The sequence below is a fragment of the Hippoglossus hippoglossus genome, chromosome 22 (assembly GCF_009819705.1).
Source record: "Hippoglossus hippoglossus isolate fHipHip1 chromosome 22, fHipHip1.pri, whole genome shotgun sequence".
Classification (NCBI taxonomy): Eukaryota; Metazoa; Chordata; class Actinopteri; order Pleuronectiformes; family Pleuronectidae; genus Hippoglossus; species Hippoglossus hippoglossus.
In genome coordinates this window covers 21,293,033-21,317,815 of record NC_047172.1, presented here as the reverse complement: position 1 = coordinate 21,317,815, position 24,783 = coordinate 21,293,033, and the positions used below count along the sequence as shown (strand labels likewise).

The 24,783-nt window shown below is 40.8% G+C and overlaps 1 protein-coding gene and 1 non-coding gene across 2 annotated transcripts in view; one reads left to right on the top strand and one right to left on the bottom strand.

Annotated features, from left to right (window-relative positions):
* alk (ALK receptor tyrosine kinase) overlaps positions 1-24,783 on the top strand; it is a 349,155-nt gene that overhangs the window by 118,537 nt on the left and 205,835 nt on the right.
* Positions 14,073-14,144, bottom strand: trnag-ucc. The gene has a single exon. It is a non-coding gene; the product is annotated as a tRNA-Gly (tRNA).

Genomic DNA, 24,783 nt, shown 5'->3' with positions numbered 1-24,783 from the left:
GGTTATATCAGTACCAGTAGTTTGACCGGAGGAGTGATATTTATTTGCCACAATGCAACTTTGTCAAAATGCAAAAAGAAATCTTCCTTCCCTTCCATTCCATTCTTCTTCTGATTTAGTTTGACTTCATTCTCAACATTTTTAGAATAATGTCGAAAGCAGTTCGTTAAAATGCTTTAACGAACAAAAGCACATGGTGAAAACAGCCTCCTTGGCAGAGATACAAACATCACTGAGTGTGACAAATATCTACATATACATGATAAACTCACACACACAGAACATGCAATTACTACCATGCTTTTTAACTGTTGATTCATTTATCATACTTATTTTAATGAAATAGTTATTGTCTCATTATTGAGCTGCATTATTCTTCAAGCTTTGGCAATATTGCTCACCAGTAAAGCACACTGAATGGAAATAACCGGATAATATGGAGGATGGGCTGTTGCTTAGGAGATATTGATATAGTACATGGAGGTGGAGGAAGAGAAGGGACCCTGAGGAAGAAGAGGCCAGTGAGGAAGGAGAGCTTTAAAGATCAGGTGGGTTAATACACAGAAGAGAATAAAATGGAATACGGCTGGGAAATATGGCACCAGAGGAAATGTGCAGTTCAAGAAGTAGATTTCCTTTCGGAGCTTAGAGTGGTAAAATGAAATGTGATCTATCTATAGTGAGTTTCAGCGACCATACATTAGATTCAGAACGCCAGGACAGAATGAGAAGTAGCAGCTGCTGTACTCTCATTGTTTCTACCGGATGTATGTAGAGGAGGACAGAAACGTAGTGTTGTTGGCAGCGTGGAGCTACACAACTCCTTTGACTTGCTTGACTAAATATTGCTTCTCCAGCTTGTCCATTGCTGTGACCCTGTTTAAGCATTTTGATGGTGAAGCAGCTGTATATATAATATAATTTGTGTTTTAACTCCAATTTTCTGTGTTGTTCATCACTTCGGTAGAATACACAGATTTAGCCCCAGAAACAACCCTTCATTTTCCGTAAAGGAAACAAAGGCGTGTGAGTGAGAATGTTTTCTGCAGCAGCTGAAGTGCGTCATTCTCTGACATGAATTACAGGACAGAGTATCTGAGAGATACTTGTGCTCAGATCATGTCACATTGCAACCCACTGGAAACTACAGTAGAGGTCCTCTGCGGCAAACATGGTGAATCTGTGTCTGGGTGACTCACCGCGGACGGGTGCTACACGTATGGCCATCCATATGGCGTCTGAGAAGAAACCCAGCAGTGGGGGTGAAGCGGAGAAAGAACACAACTCTCAGCTCAGCAGGCAGATTGAGGGAACTGCTGTTGGGAGCGATTTGTTTGACAAGTGGGATTGCTGAGGCTGGCGAGAAGGGCAACAGGACCACTCTGCCCACCGACTCTCACAAAGGTCTCGGCAGCGCAGCCGGCGGATTCTGCACTCGCCTCACATCAAAAGGCTTGTCAGACGGTGGCAGTTAGCCCTGGTGAGAGGCTCGGGGGCTGTGGATGTGGCGCAGCAGCATCCTGAGTCCTGGACTGTGTGTTCACTTCCCGCCAAGGGATACCCACTGTTCGTGCCAAGGGCAGGGGGAAGTCAGTTGGGCATGCTTCAGTAAACAGCGAGCCTGATTTAAATGCACAAAGAGACGAGTGTGGTGTGTTGTCCTGGAGGATCTTCCTTCAAACAGAATCTGTGATTGTTTTAATGTGTCACTGGTGGGATGAACCTGTTACACTCCGTCGCCATACTGTTCCATGCACATGTCAGTGTGTAGTATGTTGTGCGGTAGATAGATGGTTTGTGTCCTGACGCTAATGTGTCAACGATCAGTTTAGCAAATGTCTGGAGCCTTACATGTGCATGGTGTTTACTCTCAGATTCTTGCTGATGGCACAGTAAGTGAAGAGCTTTGAAAACATGCAGATCAAGTTGTACAAGTTGGGCTTGTTTCTCCCTCAACACATTACGAATATAAATTTTGCACCCGAGCACATTTTGGACAAATTTGTGGGATTAAGTATTTTCATTTTGCGAGTTTCCAACACGCAGAACATGTATTGCTTTGCCTTATAGTGAACTGCTGAGATCACCCTCAGTTCCACAATTTAAATCACTCTTTCACCAATATCAAAAATTCATATGCATTTTCCTGTCCGTGCCTCCAGTGGCTTGTGTGAGAATATAGATGGATGACTTAAGCCTGAAACAAAATACTCTAATATTAATGAGTTAAAGTAATTTAACCACCTCAGTGGGATAACAAAGTCTGAGTATCTGAGTAGCTACGGCTGGATTTACCTGCTAGTTTATGGTGAAAGGAGCTCGAACGTCCTGTATCAAAAGAGCTGATTTGAAAATGTCCTTCTCATTTCACTCCTCAGACAAAAATCCCAGTTGCTACTGTTGTAGGGCGAGGCAAAAAAAACGAATATTTTTTGAGGATGAATTGAAAAAGTTGAGAAAAGCCAAAATGTTGAGAATGAAGCCAAAAATGTTATAAAATAAAGTCCAAATCATAAAGAAGATTCGATTTATTTAGCATTTGGAGAATGAAGTTGAAATGTTAAGAGTAAAGTCAACTCCTCTGATCCATCAAATCCAGATTGAGGAGCGACTGACAGCTGCGAGCTGCAAATGTTCCATCTTTTCAAGCCTTTCTCATCCTGACAGACAGTTTTCAGCACAAAATCCTCACACTGATTACCACACTGCGCTCACAGAGATGTTCCTTGTTACTAAAACCGATTCTAAAGACCAATTTCACCAATTCAGCTACACAAGGCATTTCAGCATTATAAATGATAATACATTGTATTAATGTAGTGCTTTTATATAGGTTAAAAACAGGGAAATATAAGCAGGGAATATAAAATACACATCATTATGGGCTAACATTATTAGTTTGATCAATTCTAAAAAGTTCAACTTACATTTTTTAAATTTAAGCATTAAAATTCAAGTTTATTATTTCTCTTCATGAGCACAGTTAAAAAAAATACCCTCTAAATGAAAGAATCCTCTTTATTCTAAATGAAACAATGATCCCCCTCTTCTCATTTTGTTCATGCTTTGCCCGAATACTCTTCCACAGTCACATGCCTCAGTTTGATTCTCTGCCAATCCACACACTGATTTGCTGACTTTGCAGAGAACGCTTGACATTCACACATTTTGGATGATGAGGATGATGGAGGGAGCAAAGGGAGTCAAATAAACACAGCATCACAGAGGCACATCTGCATGTTTGATTACGCCTCACATAATATGATTGAGCGGTGCTTCTGCACGGGAAGTTTGTGTGGATAACAGTGTTGAAGAGTTAAATGGTAAATTGTTGAGTGAATGAGTGAAGTGGGAGGCAGAAGACCAAGGGCATTTTATATTTTGATCATTTAGCATAATGTGTTTTGAGCAACTGATGTTGATGTTAGACTTACGTGTACAGTATGGTGTGATAAAAGTGGATGCTTCCCCTTGCCATAATGTCATTTATTTCCATAATATAATCTCTTTGCAGGGCACTCACAGGGAGAGACAATCTAATAGTACCTCATCAACTATTTTGAAGAATGCCTTCTTCAGCCTCAGAGACCACTCATGATGAATTATGAAAATAGATCACAGGGTAAAGTCTCTGTTGACATTCAGCTTTGTTTACCAGGGTTTAAAGATGGATTTTTATTGAGTGAAGCCTGTGTAAAGAGACACTAATTTGCATGAGTTAGCTGGGATATATATATATATATATATATTACATATTCATCCATCCATTATCTATGTATAAAACCCAATAAGCAAGTGAAGGAATACAGAATGATAAATAATATGGTTGAGTTGCTTGGTTTAATATAAATGTACAGCCATTACAGGGTCATTTTTTACCTTCTCTTTTTTTCATTTTAACAATAAAATGGACATGCAGTAAAATTGAAAAAGAAAATGTCCATTTTTAAAACCCAAATGAAAACAAAATAAAAATAATGTATCACCATTAATTATATGTGTATAATATGTAATATATAAATATATTAATACACACACATTTATACAGTTTGCAGCTTTCTGGCTAAAACTCATGCCTATAGATTCACACGATCATTTAAGGGAATATTGATTTTGATCGGCTTCAAAAATGGTCTCGTGAGTGTGAGAGGATCCCAGGGGACACTGAGATCAGGCCCAACTCTTTACCCTTTCTCATTCAGGGTATTAGGAGGTTCAATGTTCCCACTGCAGTAATAGGTTCAGCGTTTATCCTCTCTCAGCCTGCTTACTGAAGCAGTTTGAAGGAAAGCTCTTTGCTCTGCAGCCTTGTTGTGACAGACGAGTGTTCACACTTTGATGGTATGCACACGTGTTTGTGTAATGGCTTCAGATCTACCAACATGAATGTGTAGTAGGGAATTCAGTGAGCGTGTTCCAGGTGCTGATATCCTGTTTACGAGCATGTTTCCGCGGCCCCACACTCACCTCTGCACCATCCCAGTCCTTGAAATGGCAGCTTACCTCAAACGTGACGTTTCCCCCGTCACTTCTCCCTCTTGACTCCTCCCCTGCTCTTGGGCAGCGCTGGCAGCTGTCAGACACAGAGTGGCATGCGACAGGGCATCAGACGTCCTGGCTTTTTGCCCCCTCTCAGTGACAGCGGCTGACTGACAATGGCTGCCAGCCTGACACTCTTTTACCCCGCTTCCCTATGTCCTGGGTTCCAAATGTTATCATTACTGCGAGGAGAGATGTCATAATTTTCCTCCCTTGGAACATGGAAACACTCACAGCAAAAAAAGTGCCAGCAGTGCAGTGGCATTCACCGTTGTGTGAATGACAAGATATTATAGCAGCTGTGGCGACAAGGGCTCATGCACATTGAAGTGATTCATACTCTGTCTCCCTCCGTTTCTAAGACAAATGTAGAATTATATGACTCAACCTTCGATGCCCTTAGGTTTGGGGAAATGAGCTCACACTTGGAGACAGATTTTGCCCCTACAAAAAATAAATAAAGGGAAATAAAGCTGGAATTCATAGGTGAGAAAGAAGAAACGGGGAAATAATGGGCTGGAAAATCTTTTGAGGGGAATTGCTTTCTCTCTGAGAGGCAGGGCAACTGAGACCAACCCTTCCGGAAAGCCAATCAGGAATTAATTCCTTTGTCAATGTGGGCCTTAATCACTGCGCTCTGGCCTACGGCGCTTTTCTCTTCCCAAAACAATCACGAATGAACCGCGGGAACTTTTTATCATATCATTTCACAGAGTGAGACAGAGAGAGTACATTTAGAAGCCACTGAAGGTTATATTTGATCTTATGGTCAACACTGACAGAGCAATGTGGACAGATGGAGGATGAATGCTGAATGCTGGGGGAAAAGCTCAGGCGCTCAAAGTGATTACTGTTTGAATAGAGGATGGCGACCACCGCCACGAATAAAGCAGTTCAGCCGATAGTCTCCACTCTGGGACAGGCCCATATCAGATTAATGGCAAAAGGAGAGACAACAAGTCTGATTATTATTTCCCCTGCCCTCCACTCCATCTGACGACTTTGCTCTCTTGAGTGCAAGGCACAGAATAGACTACCAATGTCTGTGATTACCTGCATTCAATTTGCTCTCCTTTCCTTTGTACCGTGGCTGCACTAGCCCATCAGTCAAACACACACATGGGATTGTCGAGCACCTTTTTGGTTGTTGACTGAAAAAGAAGAAGAGCCACCTGAGGAGAGGAGCTAAAGATGTGGACCTCGATGAAGAGTACTTACGCTGGTGTGGAGGGGACCTGCTGCAATGTTGTTTTTATTCTAAGATAACGCTGGACACTTTATATGTACTGTCATGGTGCAGTGTGTCCCCCTCAAAGAAAACTCAGCAGGGAAACCAGGGAAGGACACTTGTCACTTGTTGGGACAGTTTACACTGGGTGAAATATCGCCCTGTTACCTTTTGTAGATAAATGCACAGCTCCGGACCCACACACACCCAGACACTTAAACCCTAGCTGACATTGACTGACATTCACACAAGCACGCTTACACACAAAAAGTCCTCCTGCGTTTTTACTCCTGCTCATTCTCTCAAATATCCGCACACACACACACACACACACACACGCGCACACACTTGAGCTCCGTCTGTTTTTGCTTTGAGCAGCGAGAGAGAGCGAAAAATATGAAAAATGGGCCAAATAATGTCAGACCGACGGCAGCACCTATCAAGTGTATCAATGGGGCGAAGGTGTGCAAGGGCGGCGTGGAGTTTTTATGACTGCTGCCGAACATAAATATTCGCTATATGTCTCTGCACTAAAAAAAAAAAAAAGATGCACATTTTGCAGAAAATAATTGTAAATGTTCTGAAGCCAAATTCAGGCTGAGCTCTGGCAGTTTTTTATTTGACTCTATAAGACTCTTGTTATTTGAGTTTTTACTGTACACAATCTAAACATTACAGCCGCCTTATTTGGTTGGAGGGAGCTGCAGGGCCTCTCTGCGGCAAAAACAAACTTCAGCGACCTCGTTAACCCCCTCCACTCATCCCACTCACTCTATGCAATGTGCAAAGTTGTTTCTGTGCTGGAAAACTACCTGTGGCCATTCATCAAACTAATTTCAGGCTTGTGCAAAGTCGAGAAAAAAACGGAAATGATGAATGTCTTAAAACTATATATTTTCACATAGGAACTAAAGGTCTTCACGGGTCATGCGCATAAATTAATTTCCTAAAGATCCTGAGGGGGCACAAGCACATTCAGACCTGATTCAGACCCATGGCTAATTAAACCCAATCCACTATGTGGTCAACCTGAACAGACCCTAACGGAGGAAGAAGAGCAGCGACTGCAGCAGCATGTTAATCTATCAATTAAAAACTAGTCTTTGCATAAAAGTACATACGGAGCCATTAAAAATAAATGTAAAAGAGACCTTGCCTTTTTGAAATATAATTGAATATCCTTTATTCATCTCTTTCACCAATATGGTTGATATGTGATGCTCTAAAGCGACACATTGCAAGATTCACTCTGGGCTGTAGTCATGTGTTATTTACTGTCATGAATATGATTTGCAGCATAAGCCTTCCCATGCACACAGCTGTTCCTACGAAAAGTAACCATCAACTGGCATTCCTTTAGAACACCATGGGGACTGACAAGCTTTTTAAACATGTCCATATTCACTGCACTCAGCTCAGAGTAGAACTGTGGCTAACAAGCTAACACAGCAAGCAAGAAGCCGTCGCAGTTGAAGATGTCCGAGTACGATGTGTACAACAACGCGATTATGTAATAACGCAGGACCTGTCATACCATCCTTATCGTGTCAGTTGAGAGTAGTGGTGGAAATTAACTAAGTTATACTCAAGCACAATTTTAAGGTTTATTTATAATTTGCATCATTTTACTTAAAATTTGTGCACCACTGCATTTCAAGGGGAAAGATTGTACTCCGCTACATTGTTTATGGGCCACAAATTACTGCTTGCAGATACGCACTGAACTCTCCTGAAAGCTTTCGTAAGGGCTGTGTGTGAGAAAGAAAATGTCCTCGTCAATTGCGCCACACATTATCCGTAAATATTATCCGAACAATGTCCGACTGAGCCCAAGGTGAGAATACAGGAGGAAAATGTCCAGAGAATTCACAGTGACTGAGATGACTTTTCTTAGAGGCGACAGATGCAAAGCTGAAAAATGAAAAATCTCCTGCTGCGTTCTTCATATGTCCGGAGAAGGTCCGTAACCAATTTTCCGGACATTTTCCAACTGCTTTGGTAAATTGTTGGGCCACCTTTTGACAGCCAAAAGCTTCAGTGCTCTTTACTCCACAAGTCTCTGGACTCACCTGCACGGATGACACATTCTTACAAACCATATTTTCCTCACTGCTGTTTGTGACGATGCTGTAGGAGAGAGCTTTCTGACACACTGGTACAATATCTCTCATGCAGCCCGGCTCTAACGCTAAGTTCAGACTGTCTGTAAAGTAGTTGTCCACAGTGGTAGTAACTAAAATAGTTTTCTTGACAAGTGAGACAGTCTTCACTTTCTTGGCGAGGTAATGGGAGATGGAAAGACAGGCAGGAGAACTTTGATGTCAAGCGACATGGTCACATGACATGAAAACCTCTGACAGAAATATTACTTTTATTTAATCTATGGGGAGCTTCTAGGTAAACTGAAAAAAAAACTGGTTTAAAAAGGAAACCATGATTTTCAATTTGTGTAATATAAAAACGCACTTTCAATAATGACTTTTTTCAGTGTAGGTTTTCTCCTGGGTTGAGATCCAGTGACTGTGAAAGCAATAGAATATGATTCACAACATTTTCATACTCATCAAACCATCCAGTGATGAGGGCACTGTCACCCCGGAAGACAAAGATCCCATCAGGGCAGAAGGGTTTCATTCACGCTCAACAACTTTGTATTGATTTGTAGTGACACCTCTGTCTGTAGGGAAATGTTGACCCATTCTTCACCCTACAAACAAAACGCTGCCCTAAAGCAAAACAGAGCCAATGTACACCCCCCCCCACACACACACACACACACTGTAGGGGTCACAGGTTCAGTCTCGTACCGTTTTATTAGCGACACCACACATGCACTTGCCTATACTTGTATAGTGAACGATACCTCATCTGACAATATCACCTTTTTCCACATCTCTGGCGACCAGTGCCTGTGGTCTTTGCACCACTTAACTCAGATGTGCATTTATCTTTCTGTGACAAGGGGTTTATGCACTACAGCAACACTATAACAATCCTCTGTGTGTAAGTGAAGTTAGTACATGAGGGAACTGATTCTCTTTTTAACTGACACAGTCTGATCACGTCCTGCTCAGTCACCTGACGTAGAGTTACTCTTCTGTTTTTCTTCACATATCGAGCTAATGCACGAGCATGAAATGTGCACCGTCGACCACCATGTCCAACCCTGTTTGCCGATCATAGAATCGAAAGCATGTGTCACTGTTCCTGTGCCATTTGAGCATCTTTCTGACTGAAGCTCCTGCCGACCGTGGCCCAACGATGAACCGTCTTTCAAAGACACTTAGATCTTTCCCTCCTCAGTCAACCTGCTCAGCATTTTCATTCAAGCCACAGAGAGTGATGGGATGTTTACTGCTCGATTCTACCATGCTGTGCTCCTGTGGGAAGCATCTGGATTCATTATGCCTCTCCACTCAATTATTTGGGGTCCTCCATTATTTTTCTGTATATCTGACACCTTATATAACTGCTTGAATCCTTTTCACACAAAAGAAACTTCCAAAACTAAATGATTTATTCTAAAATGATTTATTTTAAGTTTTATCTTCATTTAAAAAGGACACTTAAATCTGCCAGTGCTAAAATAATGTTAATCTTCCGCCTGCTTTGAGTGCAGTCATGGATTCTGTTCACAAACTGACATTCGGCTTTCACTGTTATGGTGACCCCATTGTCAAAGTCACTTACATTGTCATAGCACCCCACCATCAGAGTCACATGACAGCCGGTGCAGTATCAAATCAACCGGCATTTCCACTGGAGTTGGTGTTGCTATCCTCCACTTCCGCAGAGCTTTCTATCCAACAGGGGGAGCTGCTGTTCACCCATCAGCCTGTCTGTCTGTTTAGGGCCACCGCACTCACACACACCTTACATGTACCTATTTGCCAGTGTTTGGCATCAATCCTCACAGATATTGATCTGTGCAGGCCGTACCCTTGGGCAAGGTGATTTTACACTTATCCCACCACCACCTCCTCTCCAGCTCCCCAATCTCTGTCTAGTGTTGCACGCACTGCGCTTTGGGGATGAGGAGGAATCCCACTGGATTTGTCTCTGACTGCTTGTCAGTATTGCTATTGTCAGTGTGTGATTGATGTATTAGGTTACTTGTGCATAAGCCAAAGACACACGTATACCGGTCTAATCTCATGGTCACACACACAAACACACAGACCTGCACATTCAATCACAGGCAATTTTCCTTGGAAAATAACCACAATCGTGGCTCATGTGAAGATATCGATCACAGGATCACTGCAATGCCTCCTCATCTGTTTCATTCACCGAAGCCTTGTTTATGGAAACATCGGGGGTCGTGGTTCAGGCTACAGAGTGGGCGGAAGAGTTGTATGAAAAGGTAATTTAACCCTTTGCAATATCGGCGGCTCAATGGCAACACTCAAAGCGCTTTACAGTACATTTTATTGCCGTTCACCTATTCACACACACATTCATACAGTGCATATGGGCAGCACTTTTTCTATGAGGGGTAATTCGGGGTTCAAGGACCCAAGGACATGCAGATAGGGAAGACTGGGATCGCACTGCCGACTTTCTGGTTAGAGGAGGACCGCTCTAAATAGCTGACATGCATTGTAGGGAAAAACATTATGCTAATTAAGTGTCATTCAGCAAATTCAGTTTCATTTTATGAAAAACATTGAACACCAACAAGTTTTCTAACTTCACTCTGAACCAAAGACTGTTTATAAAATGCTTTGCACGAAACATCAACACATGATTAACAAACAGCACACATTCACATTGTGAAAAGAAGGATTCTGCAGCACAGTAACGTGCAGCTGCATCATACAGCACTTTCACGTTGATAAAGAAGTACATGAGTTTTACCAGCACTGGCAGGATCAGGACATGTGAAGTCATTAATAAAGATGTAGGAAGCTAATATGCGGATTCATTTGACAAGCCATGCTCTTCTTAGTGCAACATATAAATAATGGAACAACAGCTCAGGGAAATTACTTAAAGGGATAGTTCACCGAACGATAAAAATCCACTCATTATCTACTCACCACTGTGCAGATGGAGCGGTGGGTGAAGGGTTTGAGTCCAAAAAAAACATCTGGAGTTTCAGAAGTAAACTTTGTAGCAGCCGAATCCGATTCCGACTTCAGAGGTAATAAACAGAAAAAACACAACATGTTGCACAAAACTCCTTCATCTATACTGGTGGGTAGATGAGTGAAGTTTCATCTCTCAGTCAACTATCCCTTTAAAGTTCGGTTGTCAGAGGCTTTATTCCCTGCTTTCTGCTCCCTTTTCATTTGTAGTAAAACAATTACGTACTGCGCATTGAAGGCATCTTTTAATGACCTGTGAAATGAGGACGGGTAGCAGCAAATAAAGGAGGAGGAGACAGTTTGATTACAGTAGTGCACATGCACTGAAATTAAGTGGTGTCAAAGACAAAATCTGTTTTTTAAGGATGTGTCTGAATCTCTCAGCGTTCTCTATGAAACTAAAAAGACTTTAAACATTCTGTTAGTTTGCCTAAATCAAATAAGCTTCTCATTGAGTAAAGCGTTATTGCTCTGAATGTGCGACTGTCTCATGGACTCCAGGCTAAAAGCAAGAACTTTCTAGCCTGCCTAATGGTGTGATAACTGCTGCAAGCATAACCATGGAAACCATTTCTGATGCAAGGCAGTTTTTTTTGGGACACAGTGGTAACAGAGCATGGTCGTCATTTTGCTTTTTACCATTTCTAACAACTGCAGGAAATTGGCAACGAATCGTTCAAGATGTTTAAGAATCCAAAGAGGAAGTAAGGGGAAGTCATGTGTGTGTCACTGCTAACATCCCACATGTTAGTCAGGCACACCTCTTCAGCTGAGTGCCCTGCTCTAAACTGGGTTATGGAAACATGTTTGGCCCTTTCGTAATTCATGGATCACAGCCTCAGCCTGCACACTACAAACAGCCAGGTGCAGTGATTTGTGCAATGATGATGATGATGATGGGATTGTTGAGAGAGACATGAGAGTTGTGTGTATCGCTTGAGTGGGGTCAGCGGGATGGTAATGACAACGGGATGTCCTGGATCCGCTGGGCGACAAAGAGGAGAAGAGAAAAGAGGGAAAGGAACAATGTTTGTGGCTCCTGCACGGGTGATAATGATGCATTTGTGCGTGTTTGTGTCTTTCGCTGAGCTGAGCGGCTGACTGCAAATAGAGAGGGAGAGTACCCACATGCAGACAGATGGGGGCAAGGTAATTGTGTTTCACCCTGCCTAGACTCCCCCTCTGATGAGTCGCTGCGCATAGCGTCTGACCAGCAGGTGGGTGGAGGGAACCACAGGAATTACAGAAGTAGCAGGAAACCATTTAAACATCACAGTGGTGTCTGGAAAGGGCTGTTGTTTGTGTCGCCTGCAAGCCCTGATTTAGCCATTTTCTGGGTGCACCATGAGGTGTTCCTTTGTGCACATATAAGTGCATGTTTGTCATCAGGAATAATTGCTATGTATGAACAGGGGGGCACAGGCTCATTCCGGTTTAACGTCGTTCTTTGGCTTTATCTAACAAGTGTTTTTGACTGAATCATTGCCTTTACTATGCAATGACAATATAACCCCCCAAATCTTCAGTTCCCACAAGAGGCATGGTACATGTTAGTAAAAAAACACCAATCATTTAAATATGATTGCATATAATTCTCTTATTTTTGACAGGGACAGATCCAGGGGTGGGGCCAGGGGGGCACTGGCCCCAGAAGAAATCTGATAGGCCACTGACGTACCCCTGACCAGTTGATAAACTAGTCACTTAGAAATAATACTATTAAAAGATATAACAATATGTGAAGAACTTTATTTTCTAAGCTTTTTTAAAGTACACAATGTAACCGAACAATGAACAAATTAAAAATATATTTTCAGTGACATGTGGATTTGCTATAGAGCTAACAGTAAACAAGGAATGACTTCAAAGTGCACCTTACTGAATCAGGAATTGTGCATGGTCATTGGACGTATAATTGGCCCCTCCGTATAAATTTTGGTCCCTTTATGGGACATATATATATATATATATTAGCATCCGGCCATAGCAGACACATTATCTTAGATCATATTCAGTCAGGTTAGGCATGGTGCAGTTGGCCACCGGACTGATCAATAACAGGGAGGATGCCAGGAGAGATTGACACACAAGCTCCAGCACAAACACACACACAAACACACACATTTGACATTTGAAAAATCCCACTTGTACCACACCCTCCACTCTTCAAGCGTTCTGGGCAAAGGTAATGAGATCATAGATTAGCATTATATGTTTTTAGTCGTATTTCACACTGATCCGACAAAGGGAGCATTGTCTATCAAGCGGCCATATTAAGATATCTTTTGACTTTAGTACTCTTAAGTGTGCTATAATAACTTTTTAATTATACGGCACATTTATAGTGGTATAAACGTGCAATATTTATAAATAAATATTGCTGAGATTTTTACAGAGACAGATAGAAATACACCTAGATTATAAACATGGAAATACATATATGAATAAAAACTGATCATTATGTCACAGCACATAAAGTGAATAAGTTGTAAATTATGGTAATTCTACCTTTGCAAAGGTAACTTGACTGAAACATTTTTATTTTAATACACACAAACAGAATACAATATGTAGCAGATCATCCATGACCAGACAATACAATCCAATTTTACAGTCCAAAAATCAATCAAATTAAATATCAGTCAAATAACAAAAACAGACAAGTTGAATTTAGTGAAGTATTTTGTTAGATAATAACAGAACAGTAACTTTAATCCTGGGTCACAGAAAAATAATTCTTCGAAATAAAACAGTGTGCGCTCACGTTTTCATTTTATGTACAAGGTCAATGTCATTATGTACAAAAATTAAATTAAATCATAAAATTAATAAAGTCTGAGGATCTTCAACCACGTTACTTTAACTTTGTTCATGACTCAGTTAACCAAGGTGACGCTGCCTGAACATGTGACCTGAACAGACCCATCAGAATCAGAATCAGAAGTATTTATGGCCAAGTAGGTTTACACCTACCTGGAATTTGCCTTGGTATATAATGGTGCATACAATGGACATAAAACATAAAAACACAATAAGTACTACACATAAGAAAAAAACAATATATAAAATAAAAAGATATAAAAGATATAAAAACTAAAGTAAAAAGTAAAATGCAAAATGCAAAACAGGAGTGCAATGGGAATGTGCAATATGCAATGTGTGTTAATGTAACACAGACTTGAGGCGTGGGGGCGGGATAAGAGTCCAAAAACATATTTTGCGATGGCCGGGAATTGAAACCGAGTCAACTGCTTGGAAGGCAGCTATGCTCACCACTATACCACCATCGCTTAGTTTGCAATTGTGTCCGAGAGGACAGCCACCTTAAGCTAACTGCTAATGTCAGTCAGTTTGTTTGTCCACTATACCACATTTAAACCGTCTATAGGTAATAATATAGCGATGAAAAGAAGACAAGAAGTTGAAATCTTCACTTGGAAGTTTTTAAACTCTCCAAACTGTGGACTGTTTTTATCCGGAGGGCGTCTTCAGTGAGGGAGGCAGCCATGAGCGCTAACGAGGAGCATCCATCCACCTGCTAACTGCTGCGGTAAACTTGACAACTCATGCTCATGTTTAAATGAGTCCCGAATTTCTTTAAGTTATTTGATAATATCTTGAAGCAGTGTCTGCTGGGGTGTCTGTAGCAGTATGAGGTTAGCAAGGGTCCAGTGGTGTGGTGCACTTGATATTAAGCTAACATTAGGGTTGGCTAAAGGGCTAGCTCCAGATGTTTCCTGCATCCACTTCATGGTTTAAGCAGATTTAGTATTAAATATAAGGAATGAAGTATATCTAATTTCATAAAAACATCTTCAAGTGATTCAGGAGTGCCCCCCCCCCCCCTCTCTTCTTCTTCTTCTTCTTCTTCTTCTTCTTCTTCTTCTTCTTCTTCTTCTCTGCCCAGTCTTTCCTAACTTGTCATGGCCGTGTTACTGTCGTGCTTCAGTGCAGACACAAAATACAGTGATGGCGGGATACTTTTTGTTTTTTGTTTTAAATCATTATGTCAGCTCAATGCACTGACATAATTACAATTCATTATAAAGCACATAGGGGCGTAATGGTGCCCATTGTAGATGTGTATTATCTTAAATTTGAATTATTAACCCCACCATATAGGTTATGTTTTCACCCCTGTCGAATTGTCTATTTGTTTGTAGCAAGATGGGGCAGGAGAGAACACTTTAATCTTTGATCAGATCAGTGTTTTTTTGGACAATTTTACTGTTATCCTGGAGAATTATTAATGGATCTTGATGAAAAAGAATAAATCAGGCACACTGACTGCTGTCTTGTCTAAATTGTCATGGCAGTGTTACTTTCATGCTTCAGGCCAGACAAGGAGATAGAGGTCGGGGAACCATAATTCATTTCATTATTTCAAGCAATTATGTCTATTATCTTATATTACCTATAATGGCCGAATGTGGCCTTAGTTGTGCTCCAGCCAGTTTGTCAGGGTGAAGCATTGAATATGTAACAATGTATCATATTTTATGTGATCAGTAGTAGTTAGTGTAATAATGAGTAGAATAAATTAAGATTATTACTGCTTTAATAGTCGTCTGGTTTCTTTTTTAAGGATTATTTATGCACCAGGGAAGAACAAATCCGGATCAGGTGGCAATTACTCTCTGTAACATTGTTGTTGATTTCTCAGAGAACAATTGTATTGATCTTGATGGAAAAAATCTGGCATGTTAAGTGGACTGATAATCATGAGTATATGGAAATTGGATCAGATCCAATTCAAAATCTGAATCTAGTGAATTTAAATGTGGTTTGATAAGGGGACTGATGGATGAAGGTATGCACTGTCTGATTGCCCGTCACATGAGAGGGATTCAAATCTCCTGCATTGGCCAGTTCAACCTGGCATTGCCATTCGTCTCAGGTGATCCGCTCACAACTCTTAAGTGCAGGTGTAAATGTAAATGTTTATTTATCTGTGGCCACATTTACACTATTTCAACAATGACTGTGGCATATTGCTTTCAAATGTCGTATGGGTTTATTTGCATATAGAGAGGGTAGGTGAGATCTGATGAAAAGACACATGTGCAGACATTCTAATGCCAGACGTAAACTCGTGACTTGTGATTGGTTCACCCAGGACACACATTAACTTCAGGTCTAAACCAGTCCATTGTTAACCAACATTTTGTCAGTCTTTATGGTATTTTTCTAGGGATGCCTCTCCCTCTAACTTATTTCATTTTAAAACAAAAACAGGTTGTTACACCAGTGCTGCCTTCAAGAATAACTGTTGTATTGAATGAACACGTACTTTTTTTTTATTTTTCATCAAAGATTCCTCCTATATTAGGGTAAGTACTGTATGTTCTCTCTCCAGAGCAGTAGCAGTTTAGTTTTTCCAATTAATTTGGCTTAGGTGCTAGACAAAAATGGTAATAAAAACCTTGCTCTTGCAGACTCTCTCAATCTCTTTCCCTCTTTTTCCCTTCCTCCCACCCAAATCCCTGAGCTGCTCTAGCAGAACCACAGTTCCCCTGGCACACATCACAGACATACCCGCACTCAGATCAGCCAGAACGTAGCACAAACTAGTCCTAATGATAGACTCGGACTGTGAGCAAATTCAACTTTCGTGTTTCCATGGGAAAAGGATGTTTGCATGAATGTTTAATAGAGAGTGGAGGCACCCTGCAAGCGAAACCAGGTGCAGCAGGGGGGTCGCCACATTGTGGAGGGAACTTTTTTTTTTACTCTCTATACTTTTTTTGTGGAGACTGGTCTGCAGGTCAGCATACCTGCTAAATGATGAAAGCACTGAAAAAAACCCATTAATCATCACGTTATGTTACAATAGCCTCATTATCTTGGAAACATGTAACTGTGAGACATTTTTTTTGTTTTGTTAAATATGAAAAAATGATGTGAATGAAATATGACTCATTGCTTCCTTTCAGCAACAAGCTGAGACTGTGGCAGAAAGGAATTAAATTGCTGCACAGCTCATGAATACATAATTCATCTGAGCTGTAGTCAGAAAAAGGAAACCTGCCTAAACCAGTTGTATTGAGCCAAGAGTAACTCCTCTGTTTTAACCACCTCATTATTACCTAACCACCATCACACATGTATTTACATTTCACCATTTAAAAAGTCGTTTTTCTTTCTTAGCACTGACAGTATGGTGAATAATCATCTGGGAATGATTAAATGTCCTGTTTAAATTTATATTTATTGAGAAGTAGGACAGATTGATATGTGGGGCTGTATTCTAATAGTCATTACATTAACATTGAAACTTTGTTACGGTATTACAGTACAATATTCCTGCTTCGTGCAATTCAACATCCAAATATTGAGAGTTTTCTAAGAAAAAAACTGCATCTGGTGGATACAGTAATGTTTTAAAATCAGAAAATAAAAACAACACAGCGTTAGATATGTGTAAAAATTGTCAGTGGTCCAGGTCCTGGTATTTCTATACTTATATAAATTGGCAACTTTATTTACTCGAGGCTCTTGAAGACGTCTAACATCTCATTTAAAAGGCAGAGTCCCAGGCATTTAACCTCTTGTGCGGTTGTTAACACCTTAAGAGTCGGTGGGGTCTCATGTGAATCATTCACCTGAACATCATGTGAGTCATTTGGATCACATGAGTCATGGGCCAAGTGCAGATCTGTTATTAACATCTGTCAGGAGAGATACGATAACAAGTGGACAGTTCTAAGTTCATCTGTTCTCACCTGATATTCAAATGTGTCCTGAATGTGTCTCCTGAGACCTCTTGTGATCAGATCTCCAGTCCCTGCTCTATATGCAAATGTTCTGCATGTCTGTTTGACATCCATAGGATGCTGTTTTTACCCAGTCTAAATATGCACATGTGTCCATTATAAATGTGTGTGGACATTGTGGTACAATGTGTGTCCCTTGACCTTTAGATGTAGGTGGACTGCTGAAACCTTTCCTGATGAATTGTCTCTTCTGTGTTGTGCCATGTGTTTGTGAAGCAGGTGCTTTGTTCCCCTATGTACAGGTCTGTGCATTCCTCAGTGATTTGAACGAGGTACACTACATAGCTATGCTTGTCGTGGTGCTTTGTCCTTATGTTGGACAAGTTTTAGCCTCGGGCTGTCACTGGGCCTGAAGTGCACAGGGATGTGCTGTATAGCAAAGATTCTCCGGAGTGTATGATGCTCCAACAATGTAAGGAATGACAATGTTCAGTGTATGGTTGTTCTCCACTCTGTATAGTGACAAAGGACCAGTTACAAGTAAACAACATTTGATGCAGTTCCCTGATGTGTTCTTGTTCTTTCTCCTTCCTCTCTGTCCTTGTGGACACGTTCTGAGACGGGTGGTGTAGGGTTCTGATAACCCCAAGCTTGTGCACCAGTGGGTGGGGAGAATTAAAGAGTAAATATTGATCTGTGTTTGTGGTTCAGGTGGTAGTCAGACAGAGGTTGAGCAGTTCGACTTCTGCCTGACTACCACCATTTCCAATATAATTAAGTTTTCGACGGAGAGAAGCATGGCTGTCCAGGGTCTCCACTAGTGGTCAATCACTAAGAAGTAGAGCCCCCTGATCTCCTTCACAGTAACAGCTCCCAGTTCAGTTTAGGTACGTGAATGATACCTGGGTCAGAATCAAAACAGAAGAATCGGTCACAAACCATATCAGTACAGTGACAGACGGCAACACGTGGGAGGATGTGAGAGTAAAATAGTCAGGACTTCTTCGACTGTGCGGTGCACCTTGAAGATGACAGAAGCCATAACATTGAATTATACTGAAAAACTCAAGCAAGTCCAGATATCTTCATGTTTCCCTTAGAAACACAGGTGAGCCTTCAAAGTGGCCAAAGGAACGTGTAGGACACCCACTTAGACATAGCTCCACTGAAGAGATGTCAAGAGACAAACTGTTGAGAGGCAACAGAGATGATTTACTGGACGTGGCTGTCCTGCTGGGGTGGAGGGGATTCACACAGAATAAGGAGCAGGTAAGAGTCAGATTTCATGGAGAGGGTCAGAAAAGGCAGCTGGAAGGATTGACTGCCACAAAAAGAGATTGTGTGTGTTTGTGTCTTTTGAGAGTGTGTGTGTGTGTGGGTGGGTGGGAAAGAGAGAGGACAAACAAGAAAAGAAGGATAAATGTCAGGTCCAGAGATGGACAAGATTTATAGAGTACCATTTTAGATTTGAAAAGCCTGCCAGCATTACAGTAACTTTAGTGATTATAGGGGCAGGCATTGTGGTAAATAACATCCACTTTGATACAGCCGCAGCTCCTTCTTGATGGATTGTGTTTGTTAGTGCGGCCTTGTGCTGAATGCCTGTGACACGGCCAAGATGTTGCAAAGTTTCAATGGGCAGAGGAAGAGACAGTGCATGTCTGTGGATATTGTGTGACAGCATTAGATTTGTGCTGACGTTCAGAGAGACCGTCAGTGTCAGGCCAGTCAGCTCAGGGAATGTTTGAGTCTCCTGTTGAATAATGTTTTCTTGCTTGATCTGTGACTTGCAGCAAAGACATCAAAATTGTCATAGCATGTTAGAGTTTGTACTGTTAGTAGCTTAGCAGTTGTGTGGTATAATGTACATTTACCAATATGCATTCAAATGACAGAAATATTTGGACAGTTACAGTTTTTTCTGTAGACTCAGGGATATAGGACATTTAACATGAAATAAAATAATACACACTAGCACACAAGCATTAGTGTGAATATTGGTGGCTGTGGCTAAGGAGATAGAGCGTGTCATCCACTAACCACAGGGTCGGTAGTTCAATCTCAGTCACCCACAAAAGTGTCCTTGGGCAAGATACTGAACCCCAAATTGATCCTGACGGCTGTGCTGGCAGTGTATGAGTTATGTAGGGGGACACACACACACACATAGATGTCCTGTATAATATGTGTGTGAATGGTTGAATGGCAAAACTACTGTAAAGCACTATAGTCAAGACTAGAAAAGCGCAGACCATTTACTACATTAAGGTGCCATGTCTCAGTTTTACATCAGTATAGAAAGAACTGTGTGGGAGATATTGCCTTTCAAAAGTAACAGTGTTGACTGTATGTGAACATATGTTTGTGCATTAACCCGCCGTAAGGGTTTCAACGTGTCAACATAGCAGCCTGATGGTTTTTGCTTCAGACGTTACCTTTGTGTTGATTGGGTTTGGTTCATTGTAGAAACATGTTGGTCATGTTTTCCAGTGTCCTTTACTGATTCATATTTGTCCAGGATGTTAGTAGAATGAGCTTTACGGTCCAAACATGACTGGTAGAGAGTGAACTTGTAAGAGGGACAACTGATGGAAACAAATGCAGTCCACTGCAGTGACTATACGTAATACTAGTAATGTAAACCCCCCTTTTCCATCAGATTTGTTTTTCCTTAATACTTGTATAAGCACTATTTTTTATCAGGGAAATATCTCTGGGGTGCTAGTACATGACCCTGCACACACGTTCATCAGCATTAAAATTATATATATATCAGATTATGTTTCCTCCTGCATTTACCTCTGTCAGCGGTGAAACTAACACCAAGAAATGATCAACTCATTTGAATTCCTGAAAGATGGCTCTGATCCCTCTGACACATTCTGTCATGTAAGACACATGTAGCTGCCACTCTAGCTAGTGGGCTCCTTAAGTGATATGAAGGAGAAAGTTTGATGAAACGGTTGATCATCAGAAATGATTCACTGAGCCCAAAGGAAAGAGGAGGAGAAGTAGACTAGGTGATTCCTCATTCTTTATATATAATAATCTTTTTTTTATGTGTAATCACTGAATTGGCAGAAATCAGGTGCAAGATTATGCCAACAGGGTGGCACAATATGGCACCGACCTGTTATTCCTCATGTGACCCCCATACATACAACAGAGAAGCATTAGATGCTATTTTAACCACAGCTTGCTTGGGTGTGACAGAATATCTGTCTGTAATGTTGTTGCCAGGTTACAGAGCAGGAAGCAGGAGGATGCCGGAAATCAAAGTAAGATAAAAAAAATTACCTTTTACTCATCTCTGAAGCCCCCCTATAGAAATGAAACAGATTGTAAAAATTGTGTGTTAAACTGATTATTCACACTCTGAAAGTATTGGAGACAGTTAATATAAAGGGTACTGCAAAAGTCAATATCCAAAGGTTCTCAAGACCTTATTAGTGTTTTAAAAAACAGGCCTTGTCCTTATTATATCCACTTGAGTTATACTTTTTGTGGTTACATATTTATGAGCAAGCAGGATTTCAGATGTCTGTCATTTTGAAAATCATATCATTGCAGTAGTAGTACACACCGGTTGTGCAGCTCTCTCCCTTCAATGTGTGTGTTCACCCTGACATGACGTCAGTCCCTAGGAATTGGGACACAGCTCTCTTCGTCATCAGCAGCCAACCAACGTTATTACAGTGACAAACACTTTCAACTAACAACCGTTATCAACCAACATTGTAACAGTGACACATCTGACAACTGCAAGACTAGAAAAGCCCTTTATCAGACCATGTTATGTGTTTGAGGCCTTGGAATTATCAGTGATAAGATTTTTCTTTAGAGGTATTCCCTCCCATACATAATAAGATTTTGTTTATCCCTGATTTCATTATATTGCATTAGATATGTTGGAGCTACCAGATAATCAGCTGACCTGTTAATATAGCTTTTATCATGTAATTTACAGTGACAGATCCTTTAAAGAGAAACAAAGGGAATTGTCTCCACGTCTTTTGTTGAAGATGAAAGAACGCATATAGAACAGTATATACGTTTGTCAGTCATTATGTGTGTGTGTTTGGCACATAATTCATCCTTACATCTGTTCGCTAGGAGATTTGTAAAAAGTCCCTTTGCTACTGGCAGTAGCTTTGTTACAGCCAAGAGCAGAGCAGTAGAAATGTTTTTTCTGCAGTCCTGTTATATTTACTTACACATCAGCATGTATAAAACATAAGATGAAAATAAATTACTCTATTGCCTGCCTGTTTGATTTGAACTGAATGTAAATTTTTCACTCTAAAAAGTGTGTGGGATCCTGTGCCCCTGAAACTGATTTTAGGTCAGTCGGTACAAGAAAACTACAGTAATTTTACCTGCTATATTCTCAGCCCTTATTCATAGAGGAGGTTTTGAAACTTGCTCTCTCATGAATGTTTAATTTGTGGATGAAATATCAAACCAGCCAGCTCATTATACGCTCGCTCTCTCTCTCACGCACACACCATGTTTTCCTTGGGGTTGTCATAGTAGTCTGTTACAATGGTAAGATACACAGGTAACATAACGTTCCCACTGGTCTCACCTTCTCTTTTTTCTAGACATAAAACCCATTTATCTTATTTTCATGTATCGGCTGTGGCGTCCACGTTCAATACTCTATTTGGTGATACAATCATAAACAGAAAATGGCTGCTCCATGCAGAGCCAGTAGCTAAGTCTGTCTATGTGACGAGAGCAGATTAAACTGTCCAGGCGGACGATTTGGTGTCAAAGCGAAGAACAAAACGCCTACTATGCAAGATTTCAGATTTTATTCCAAATGCAGGAGAGCGGGAGAAAGAGCACATTGCACACAGCTCTACGATGACACATGAAAAGTAAATTAAAATCTTGCCTGGGTGCTTTCATGATGAATGGAAACAAACCTCTCAGTGTTTAACGGCAACCATTATCTCATTCCATCCTCATGATTCTTGGCCACATGTTGGGCCTCTCACAATGCTTTAGCCTGAGGTTTGATTTTGAGCACTTTAATCTTTTGTGGCTTTCTTCCGTAAAGTCACCGTGATGTTTTTCTATGATTATTGCGTAGGTGGTAGAAGAGGTTAGTGGTGTTTTGAGTCTGTTGTGAGGACAGCTCTGTGGCATGATTTGTAAGTTTAGTTTTCTGGTAGGCCTTGTTACAGATCCGGTACCATTTTTCAGTACTTTACTTTCTCTATAGGAGGAGCACTTGCATTTTTGGTTATGTTGTTGTTCGTAATTATGCAGTACTTGCATAGTGCATAACATTATTTTTTCCCGTACATATTTGTAATTCATATACTACTTGTTTCAGACGCACCAAAAATCGGACAAAAAAACACATTGGAAATTAGTTTTAAATGCACCCTGAGGCTGAGTCATGGCGACAAAAGGCTAATGACAAACATGACAGTGAAAAAAGCCTCGCTATCTTTAACAACTTAATCCAACCAGCTAATAAATTCATAACCTAAAGATGGTGATGAAGTTGTCAATATGTCCATTAATGTTGCATTGACCATGAAATTCTGCATCTTTGGCCTTGGCTGAAGGCCTGCTAATGTGAGCTGTATTAGCACTCCTGCAGTCATAATTATGAAAATGATGAGTTCCATGGCTGTAGGAGTTTGTTACCTCCGCACAGGAGGCCATGTTTTTATTGGCGTTTGTTCCTCAACAATGACTACTTGTAATTGATCTTGATAAAAGGGCAGGATTCTTTTTTTGTCACTTAAACATGGCAAGATAGGTCTTTAGCCTTGGTGGAAGTATGCGCTCTGAGTTTCCTTCAAGTTCAAAATATTTGTCATGGTATTTGAATACTTATTCAAGGAAATGTAAAAATGTAAAAAAAAGAATAAAAATGAAAATTGTTCATTGGGAACAACACAAGGCAGGAGTTTTCTCAGTCTTACACTGTGGATTCCTCTCCAGACATTATACATGAATTTAGTCTTTGCAGTCCTTGTTTGAAGTGTAACCATGGATGTACACAACTATCACTGGGTTACTTTGACTCTGTAGAAAACAAAATAATGTGATTCTCTTGGCAAGTTCTGGAGGAAAAAGAACTAGATTTGTAGAAGTTGATTTGTAACGGACCTTGGAGATCATCAGAGATAAGTCACACTAAATTAAAATATGTGTATCATGCCTCTGTGTTCAGATCTGTCTCACTTTGATCCATGACTCTGAGAAGTAGCTTAGTACCTTAATTGACTCCATGAGCTGTGTCACAGCCTCTGCTGCTGCTGCTGCTGCTGCTGCTGCCGCTGCTGTTGACTGTTTATGAGCGGCCAAATTAGTTGGATGAACACAACTGCTTTCCGTTGTTTTCAGAGCTCCAGCATTCACCTGTCTCTTTGATTTCTCTTGGTATCTTTGGCTCACATCTGTCTCTCAGTGGAAACCTCTGCTCCAAGGCTTTGTCGAAGCTGTAGTCCCACATTAACATACCACAGATGAAGGCTCATGCAGAAGCCACCATCATTATGTGATGGATGGAAAAGAGTATAATCCATGACTCTTTGGTGCTGCTAGAACCTAGATTCATATGAGGAGAACAGTTTTTCTGCTAAATCTTTGTTTTTCTGCAATAGTAAATGCATAAGTTCATTTTGGGCCATGCACAACAGACATATGCATGAAGAGGTAGGTTACATAATTTATCATATTAGCTTCCATCAATAAATCAGACCCCCTGTGCCACAAACTATTTTGCAGGGCCTTGCAAATGAGAACCCCCAGTGAATGATTCATAATAATACATTATTTGTGAATACCGGGCTGTCTCCTATGTTAACAGGTGTTGCTGTGCGTTTCAGAGCTCAACTGTGTAGAAGATCTTCAAAGAAAAAAAATGGCATCAGTGTACAACAGTAAAGTCATTTTCTCTAATGAGCATCAGTGAGGCCCAGTTGACATCTTCATTGTCACAATGCAGCCCTTTCTTCTCCTGGATAATGGTTTGCGACTGCAGCCTTATGATCCATCTCTTTGATAAAATCATTTGGCTTTTGCCTTGAGAGACAAAACAGTGCTTGATCTCATTCTGAATTCCGGGTACACATGTCAAATGGAAATACATTACCTACGGGAGCCTCTCAAGTGCTGTCAGAGGGCATTCTTGTGGTGGTATTTCAGGGGCTGGTGTTTGGCATCGCTGGTATTTCATCATATGTTGCGAGAC